The sequence below is a fragment of the Eucalyptus grandis genome, chromosome 6, assembly GCF_016545825.1.
Source record: "Eucalyptus grandis isolate ANBG69807.140 chromosome 6, ASM1654582v1, whole genome shotgun sequence".
NCBI lineage: Eukaryota > Viridiplantae > Streptophyta > Magnoliopsida > Myrtales > Myrtaceae > Eucalyptus > Eucalyptus grandis.
Window position 1 is genome coordinate 11,250,437 of NC_052617.1, and position 9,775 is coordinate 11,260,211.

Sequence of the window (9,775 nt, forward strand, 5' to 3'; positions counted from 1 at the left end):
AATCCATAATATTTCAATTGTGATTTCTGTTGCTTTTAGATGATATTCCTACTTGTTCGTCCCTCTTTATCTCTTTACTTAGTTTCATAATTATTGTTATTATTGTGGCTTTGCTTTCGTGTATTGAATTTGAAGGTGAGAAAGTATCAAATGGGATTTTAGTTACGCAAGATATCTTGATAAATATCAAAAAGACGAACTAGACTTTTCTCTATCCTTTCTGGTGCTCATCCGTGGGGGCCAGTCACGCTTACCAGTCAAAGGAGATATATAGAAAGCACTGTGGAAATAGATTTTTAAGTACTTGCATGGAAATAACAATCTACTATTGGACTGAAAATATTTACCAAAACATAGAAAACTCTACATGTCTACCAGTCTTAAGACTAGACGTATAGTTATCTTTTTGCATAACGCGTAGTGTGCTATGGCACTCATATGACTAGCAAATGTATTTTTGAGAACAGGAGGTTTCAGTCCAGCGAAATCAAGTATAATGAAGTGTGCGTCTCTATTTTTAAGAAGTAGCGGTATGTTTTTAGCCCGTGTCGCCTTCAACTTTTTTAGTTCAAGCAAAATGCTTAGGTTAGGTAAGAAATATAGGAACTATACTTTTTAAAGTACATGAACAAACAAGAAATGCTCGGTCTTCCAAAAGAAAAAAGAAAAAGAAACGGATTTAAACAAGTGTGAATGGTAATTGAGGAATTTTGAAAATGGATTTTTGATTTTCTTCAAGCTTTTATTGACCTACTATACTATGTAGCGAAACCCATAACAAAATCTAAAAAGACATGTACTTTGTAATTTACTATCCCCATTTTCCTTAATTAGTTATATGATGGATCTCATAGTCAACCTTCACTTCAACGAGAAACAAAGTATGGCAACATGACTATACTTTAGGCGGTCTAGTCTGCGGCTCTAGAAACTAAAAATGGATCCTTCTAATCCAGTTTCGTAGTGGGGCCAGACCGGACCGAAAACCAATCACCCTTCCTCTAAACTGACCTATCAATGGTGGTAATGGTGATTGCGTACCGAAGGGCGTTTCATATGAAAACCCAAGAAGAAAAAAGCGAACTTTGGTGGCAAAATTACCGATATTAACGAGGCTTACTTCAATTAAATCAATTACATGTCCCTTAGGAGATGTTATCATCTAGATGCTATGCTTAGAGCAGACAAGCCCACATATAAAGAAACCATAACATCAGCAGCTACATCTCCCATTTCTTTTATTATATTTCTATCTACGCTTTCTAACGAGTTCTTTTCCTCATGTCCTAGATTGCGTGGAAGCTCATAAATCTCCAAGGATCGGATATGATCAAACAAGGCCGACGACAACGGAAGAACAGCCCTGCACTTCGCAGCGAAAGCCGGAGAGAAAGACATCGCCACCCGCCTCCTCCTAACCGACCTCTCGGCCTACACCAAGGAACGCACCCATGCCCGAACCCCACTGCTCGAAGCCGCCTCGTCGGGCCACCTCCACGTCCTGATAGAGATCCTCGAGCACTGCCCCCGACACGGTCGAGATCGCCGACGACGAGGGCCGGAACGTGGTTCACTCGCGCTGAAGTGCGGGCCGAGTCACTCTAAGGCGGTGTTGAGATTGCCCGAGCTGGTGAGGCTGGTGAACGAGGCCGACCGCCTGGGAAATCACGCCGCTGCACGTGGCGGCTGGGGACCTGAACTACCGAATGGTGAAGAGGTTGCTGAAGATCCCCGGGGTGGATCTGAGGGCCAAGAACGACGAGGGCTGCACGTTTCTGGATATTTGTAAGTCAAAGTGGCAATACACCAAGAGGAAGGTAATTATTAGCTCATCTGACTAAATTATCTTTTGCACATGGGATTCTGCGTCGGGTTATGTGGTGAAATAGCGAGAAAATTAAAGGATTTTGTAACATAAATTTGATGAGGGACAAAATAGTTATCAGAGAAATCAACGGAACATAAAGATCACTCAAGATTTATATGAGTTGGTCCAACTACGAATACCTACCCATTAGAAAAGTCAGCCGCAAAAATCTTATTAAAACTTACCGTTCAATTCGGTTTTTAATAACGTACCTAATTTTAATAGTAATTTTTTTGTAAAAATTTGATCTGGAAATTGGTTTGTTCTTTTTTCATAATATTGCCAACATTTTTTTTCTCAACGTAACTCATTGTTGTTGTCATATGTTTTAGTGCTTACTGGTACTTCTTAGTAAATTGAGTAAATAAATCAATGGAGCCCATATAACGGGCTATGTATATTAATTTTTTTAAATGTTAGAGATATTAAAACTGATTTTACAGAACTACATGGCAGACTCAATAAAATCCTATAAAGATTGTATCCATATTGGGGAAATTAAACTAGTGCTTCCTCTAACCGATCTATCTATATAGGTTTGCGTTTCTTTGGCGGGAAATCTAGGCTGCTGACGACCTTGAAAATTCACACGAGCCTTTTACCATAAAATAGAATGGTCCATTTCCGTTACCTGCTTCTATCAACTGCTGCTCGTTATTGCTCATCTGCAGGACTACCTTTACCGATACCTGAAGTCCATCCCAGCTGGCCGAAAGCCTCAGACCTGGAACCACCCCGCCCGCCAACCCACCTCCCTCGACAAGCCCGAAGCCGACCTCAAGGGCCACGCCAATGCCCTCTGTGTCGTCGCCACCCTCCTTGCTACCATCACTTTTGCCGCCGCCTTCACATTGCCTGGTGGTTTGACGCCTGAAGATATTGGCGCTCTTCCACCGCTGCCATCCCCTTTTATGCAACTTCCATGACTCCTCAGCACCCACCTCCGGGGAAATTCAGCGGCCACAAAACCACAAACCTGGCCGCCCTATCCTCATTGGTCAACCCGCTTTCAAGGTCTTCATCCTAGCCGACGTCCTCGCCGTATCTACTTCCCTGACAGTCCTGTTCCTCTTGATCTCAGCCATGCTTGCCGAGGAGACGGCCTTGAGGAGGGCCATCGTATATAGTAAGAAGCTGCTTTACCTCTGCCTCTCGGGCGACCGTGGTAGCCTTCATGACGGGGCTGTACAGCGTCACAATGACCGAAGACAAGTGGTTGGCGTTTGCTTTGTGGGGTCACCGGATCGAGCATCCCGTTCATGATTAAGTATTTCCAGGTCAAGAGCTTCACTTCAACTCCTGTGTTTCTTCATCGGCTCACCAGCAAGATGAGCTCGAAGCGGATAGCGCCAGAGCCACCGAGCTCCAGTCCGATGGAGAGGATCAGAGAGGGACCTGCGTCCTTCGAGGAAGCAACCAAAGTTGAAGCCCGTCCTGTTCGGCTGGGGCAACCTTCTGAGCGCATCCCAATAGGCAGATCAAAGTGACATACACACACTTATATTATATATATGTGTGTGTGTGTGTGTGTGTGTGTCTATATATATAGTTGTACGTTCCAAACACCTGTGTTCCTCTTTTTTGTTTTAAGGTTATCGTTGACTTGTCTTGTTTTTACCAAACTCAAAACTCATATTCATCAATCCGCGCACTTGCCAAAATAGTTTTAGTCATGAACTACGCACTCAAAGTCGTCTTGCCATTAATAGTGAAAGTTGAAACGATTTTCTTTTCTTTTTGTATTGCATGTCATTGGAAGCAATATAAACACAATGCATGTTAAGGATTAGAACTTTTAACCCAAGTGGCCAATCGGATCCGGTGGCTTTCATGTAAAGCTATGAAAGATTTGGGGTCCAAAGCTCCACATTTTAGTTTAGTCTATACTTAGAAGCAACAACAATTTACTTCCTTGCCAATTAAGAGGTTTTTGTTCATCCTAAATCCAAATATCTCTTTCAAATTTTTCTTAATTGAAGGATTAATAGTATATGAAACAACAAAATAGCACAATACGAATATAAGAATACATAAAGTGATTCTATTCGTAAAATTCTAAACGCAAGTGAACGCGTCGAACAAGTAATACAATGATAAGAAGTAGTATCATCCCACAGAGATCGATGATTAATAAACTAATTAAATACTAAAATAGATTAATTATAAAATTTATCTAACAGATCAAAAATATAATTGATAATAAATTAAAAACAAAATTTTGTAGACTAAATGCAGTAAATTGATCAGATAAATATATTAGAGCATCCGATTTCGCCATAACTACTAGATATGAATTTCAGATTGTTGTGAATACAAGAACGATATCAAACATGTGATAGCGGAATTTCCTAATCTATTTATTATCCCATCTCTAGGTATAGCAAACCTACTCAGTTTATTAATCCACTATATCTTTATGTGAATTAAAACAAATATGAGTGCATTAAAAACTATGAATATTCCCGGCTTACAATGAGTCTTTTGGATCACTTTATCATCGAAAGCTACACAAAAAACACGGTATATCTCTATCCACGTTTAATTCATGGTTATATATTATAATGAGCAATTGCATATTATCACTTCTCAGTCTCAAACAAGCACATCAAATCATTCAAGTAGTGGCCAGTCACTCAAAAGCATTATGCACAATAATATATAACTCACACGAATGAAATCAATTGTAAAACATAAAAAATCATGAAATTCACATCATCATGGTTAGGCTATTTCGTAGCCCTAACTAAAGAAAATTAGAACATAGTAGATGAAGAAATAAAATATAAATCAAACTCAGCATCTTGAATCAAAGAACAAGGATTCTGTCACCACTTTTGTCTTCTCTTCAAAATACTTGAAAAACTCTCGTAACAATGCAAAACGATCTAACAAAACCTAGCTCGTCTCTCTCTCTCAATGTTCTCCCTTTTGAGGATATATCCGAGCTCCAAGCAATTGCGCATAAAATCAGGGAGTAAATCAGATGATTTTGATTTGATATCTATCTTCCACTGCTTCTTGATTTGAATTCCTGATTTTTTGCCATTCTTTTCCTTATATTCTCCATATCTCATTATTCTGCATAAATAAGGAAAATTCAAATAATCAAAAGGAAATCCAAATATTTTCTCATAGATATCGCATTGATTGTTGCCTAAAATATGTAAAATAACTCTATTTTTATAGAGTTATCAAACCCCCAAACTTAACATTTTGCTAGTCCTCAAGCAAAATCAAGACATAACACATGCTCAACCTAACAATCTCATCCATGACATCTTTCCATAATTGCTCAAATTTACAATTAAAAGAAAAACACAAATTTCATCCAAACATTGAAATTGATGTATAAGTTAAGACTAATTTTAACTATGTGATCCAAGTGTGTGTGTAAGAGTCCTCATTTTTTTCGAATTATATGCAATCCAGATAAATTCACATTGACATGCAACCTCTAAAAAATTCTCAATAATTATGACCAAATCTCATATGTTTGCTTTTCATTCTTCTCTCCACTAATGTAAGCTAATTATCCAACCAAAAATCAATAGGACTTTTCTCGGTTTGTAATGTAAGGCTGGGCTAAATGCGAGATAACGGTAATTTTAAGCTTAAATCACCCATCAACACGTTGATTTCTAGGATCTACTTAGAGCCAATGTCATTGTCCAATTTCACTCCTTCAAGATAATTTTTCTACCATCATATATCATCATTCATTTTTCTTTTTTTTTAATTGCTTTATGGTGGAGTTTCTCCCAAAGTCCCTCCTAATATAACTTGAAAATTTCCAACCCATTGAGTATCCAAAAGGCTCACTCAATTAAAAGTTGGATAGGGAACCATAAAAACATTTTTTTTATACACCCCAAACAACCATTGCAATCATTTCTTTTTTTCTTTTTTTTTATACTCCATCATTCCTCCCAAATTTCTATTAAGCTCAAATATTTTTTTTTTCATCCCAAAATGAAAATCAACGTGTTCATAGGGCATGGGACAATGATATAATTTGATAATGGCTAAGCTAAACATATATGGGTGTCAATGAAAAATTGGGTAATAATTAAGGCTCAAATGGGTGACTAGGGATAAATAAACAGGGTTAGCTTGAAAGGCTCAATCGATCCAAAAATTGCCTAAATCTTTTTCTCAGTTAGATTTAGCTTAGGATTTCGCCTCAAGAGAAAATCAAACAAATTCTAAGATTTGGGTGAAATCTAAGAAAATCACATACTTCACATGAATGTTCTCTAAATTTACACACAATTCAAAAATTAAGGACTTTTAGTGCTCAGTAAGTGGATCAACATAATCATAATTAAAATTAGCTCACACATCAATTGCAAAGTTAAATAAAATTTAAATTTTCCTAAGAATTGTAAAAATTCACAACTAGGAATGTAATCATGATAAAAAAAAAATTTTAGCCAAAAATTTTGTCTCCCCCAAACTTGAATAAAGCAGTGTCCTCAATGTGAAAAATAGAAATAGGAAGAAGAAAACTCCTTGGTTGTAGGACAAGTCCATAGATGACATTGATGATTAATTCTTGAAAGATGATCCCTAAAAAATTAACCTGATAAAATAGAGAAAAGTTAATCTTTTTTTTTTTTTTTTTTTTGCAAAACATAAACTTAACAATAAGAAAAAACATAATTAAAATGCTTGGGTTGCCTCCCAAGAAGCGCTTGCTTTATAGTTTTCAGCCAAACTATCTCAGATGTCGCTAGTCTGGAGGATGAAGTTCAATGGTGATCTTCTGCTTGTTGTAACCACCTTCAAAGTAGGGCTTCAAACACCTCTGAGGTTGGATAGTGGGTTTATATTGTTCCTCCATCAAAATTTTGTGCATGCAAATTGAATGACTAATTCCCTTGATATAAGCTATTTTCCATCCAATTGTACCAATATGCTCTCTTAACACTCTTGAGCAGTTTCTCCTCCATCAAATCTGTCAAAGAAGAAGATATAATTACCATGTAAAGAAGAAACTCCATCTAAATAAACATATTTCAAATGAAAATGTAAGGGTTTGAGTTCAAAAATTTGAGGCTCTTCAATTGATGGTTTAGGCTTTGTAATGTGTTGTCCCAACTCCTCAAATATAATTGCCTTTTGCCTTGAATATGGTGAAATTGCCTCCATGAAATTTGCGTACTCCTTTATCTTCTCATTCTGAATATCTTTGTCCCTTGGTCGAATCAGACATGCTTCAAGTGGATCTTTAAAAATATTTTCTTGAAAAACCTTATTCACCAACTTGTCAATTGTCTCAACTCTAAAACAAGAATTATCATCGATGGATATTTCATTGCTTTAAAAACATTAAATGAAACAAGATCATCTTGAACTCTAAAAATCAACTTCCCTTGTTGTACATCAATAAGAGCTTTTCCTGTTGCTAGAAAATGTCGACCTAAGATAAGTGGTACCTCAAAATCTTCCTCCATGTCAAGAACTATGAAATCTGCAGGAAAGATAAATTTGTCAACTTTTACCAAAACATCTTCGACAACACCTCTCGGATATTTAATTGATCAATTAGTCAATTGAAGTGACACTGTGGTTGCTTTTACCTCGGCCAATCCTAATTTCTTGAAAATTGAATAAGGCATCAAATTAATACTTGCACCTAAATCACATAATGCTTTTTCAAAGTAAGAATCCCCAATAGTGCAGAAATAGTAAAACTCCGTGGATCTTTTAATTTCGGAGGCAATTTGTTTTATAGGATGGCTGAACACTCCTCATTTAACTTCATAGTTTCATAATCCTCCAGTTTCCTTTTATTTGCCAAAATCTCATTCAAAAATTTTGCATAACTAGGCATTTGCGCTAAGGCATCTGCGCTAAGGCATCTGCAAAAGGAATGTTAATGTGCAATTTTTTAAATACATCAAGAAATTTAGAAAATTGCTTAACTATTTTGTGTTTGCTGAGTCGATGAGGGAATGGAATTGGCGGCACATATGGCTTGGGATAATCTGGAAAAAGTTTACTCTTGTTTGTCTCCTTTGATTGTTTATTGATCACATCTTCCTTGTCTTTGAAAATCTCCTGTTTGACATCTTCTTCTCCCACTTGTTTACCACTTCTCAGGGTAATAGCTTTTATGTTTTCAATTGGATTTTTCTTTGTGTTCCTCGGCAAAGAACCTAGTTGTCTCCCTGACATCATGCTTGCTAACTGACCCACTTGTATCTCCAGATTTCTTGAAGCCTCTTGGTTTTGAAATCTCACATCCGTGCTTTTGATGAAGTCATGAATCGTATTAGCAAGTTTGGTGATTATATCTTCCAAATTTGACTTTGTCTCTTCTGATTGTTTGAATCTCGATGGTCTGTCACATTCTGATTATTCCATGAAAATTTGGATGATTGCGCCATCCCGGATTGTACGTGTTGGAGTAGGGATTATTCTGTGACCTATTAAAATTCCCAAGAAAGTTAGAATTTTCACTAGATTGTTTAAAAGTATTACCTACCTAACACTCGTACTAACATGTCCTCCATCACAAAATCACATGTCAAAGTCTGAATTTTCATGGCTGAAACACTCATATTATCTAGCTTTTTGTTGAGTGCTTCAAATTGTGCAGTAATGCAGCAAAAGCATCCACTTCGTAAACTCCGCTAGCTTTTCGCATTGGTAGTCTCTCAGTAGGCCACTGATAACTATTAGACGCCATCTCCTCTAATAGTTTGTAGGCTTCTTCTGGTGTTTTATTATTTAGAGTTCCCCCTGCAGCTGCATCAATCATAGAACGAAAATTTGTACTAGAGCCATTATAAAAGTTTGTACCTGCATCCATACGGCTAGTCCGTGATGTGGGCATCTCCTAAGAAATTCTTTGAATATTTCTCATGCTTCATATAATGATTCATTATCCATATGCATAAAATTAGTAATATTGTTACGCATCTTTGCAGACTTTGCAAGTGGAAAGAACTTACCAAGAAATTTCTGAGCCATATCATTCCATGTAGTGATTGATCCTGCAGGAAGAGAAGAAAGCCAACTCTTAGCTTTGTCTCTAAGAGAGAATGGAAATAATCTTAATCTAATAGCATCATCTATAACTCCATTATATTTAATTGTGTCACAGATTTCAAGAAAAGCATCGATGTGAGCGTTTGGATCATCGCTTGGTAGCCTACTGAATTGCACTGATTGTTGAAGCATCTGAATGAGTAACGGCTTGATCTCAAAGTTGTTTGCTTGAATTGCAAGTCTTCTGATACTTGATGTGGTGTCTTGAACTGTTGGCGTAGCATAATCTCTTAAGAGTCTACGTGGATTTTCATTATCACTATATGCCATTTTCTTAGCGTGATTTCTCTGTTCTTTCAGTCGCCTTTTGAATGTACGCTCGATTTATGGATCAAGCTTAACAAGCTTCCCTTGTTGGCTACGTGTCATAAACCGATGTACACCCTGAAAAATAAAACAGAACGAAAGCTAGATTAAACCTAGAATTATTTGGTATCAATATTAATTAGTATTAAACAAACGATCCCCAAAGAACGGCGCCAAAACTTGTTCGTAAAATTCTAAACGCAAGTGAATGTGTTGAACAAGTAATATAATGATAAAAAATAGTATCGTCCCACAGAGATCAATGATTAATAAACTAATTAAATACTAAAATAGATTAATTCTAAAATTTATCTAACAAATTAAAATATAATTGAGAATAAATTAAAAACAAAATTTGTAGACTAAATGTAGTAAATTGATCGATAAATATATCAAGCATCCGATTTCACCATAACCACTAGATATGAATTTTAAATTGTTGTGAATACAAGAACAATATCAAACATGTGATAGCAGAATTTCCTAATCTATTTACTATCTCATCTCTAGGTATAGCAAACCTACTCAGTTTATTAATCAAATATATCT

The 9,775-nt window shown here is 36.5% G+C and overlaps 1 non-coding gene across 1 annotated transcript; it reads left to right on the forward strand.

The window, feature by feature from the left end:
• Window positions 1–8,687: 8,687 nt before the first annotated feature.
• Window positions 8,688–8,793, forward strand: LOC120295191. Its single transcript, XR_005552549.1, has one exon. It is a non-coding gene; the product is annotated as a small nucleolar RNA R71 (small nucleolar RNA).
• The last annotated feature ends 982 nt before the right edge of the window (window positions 8,794–9,775 follow it).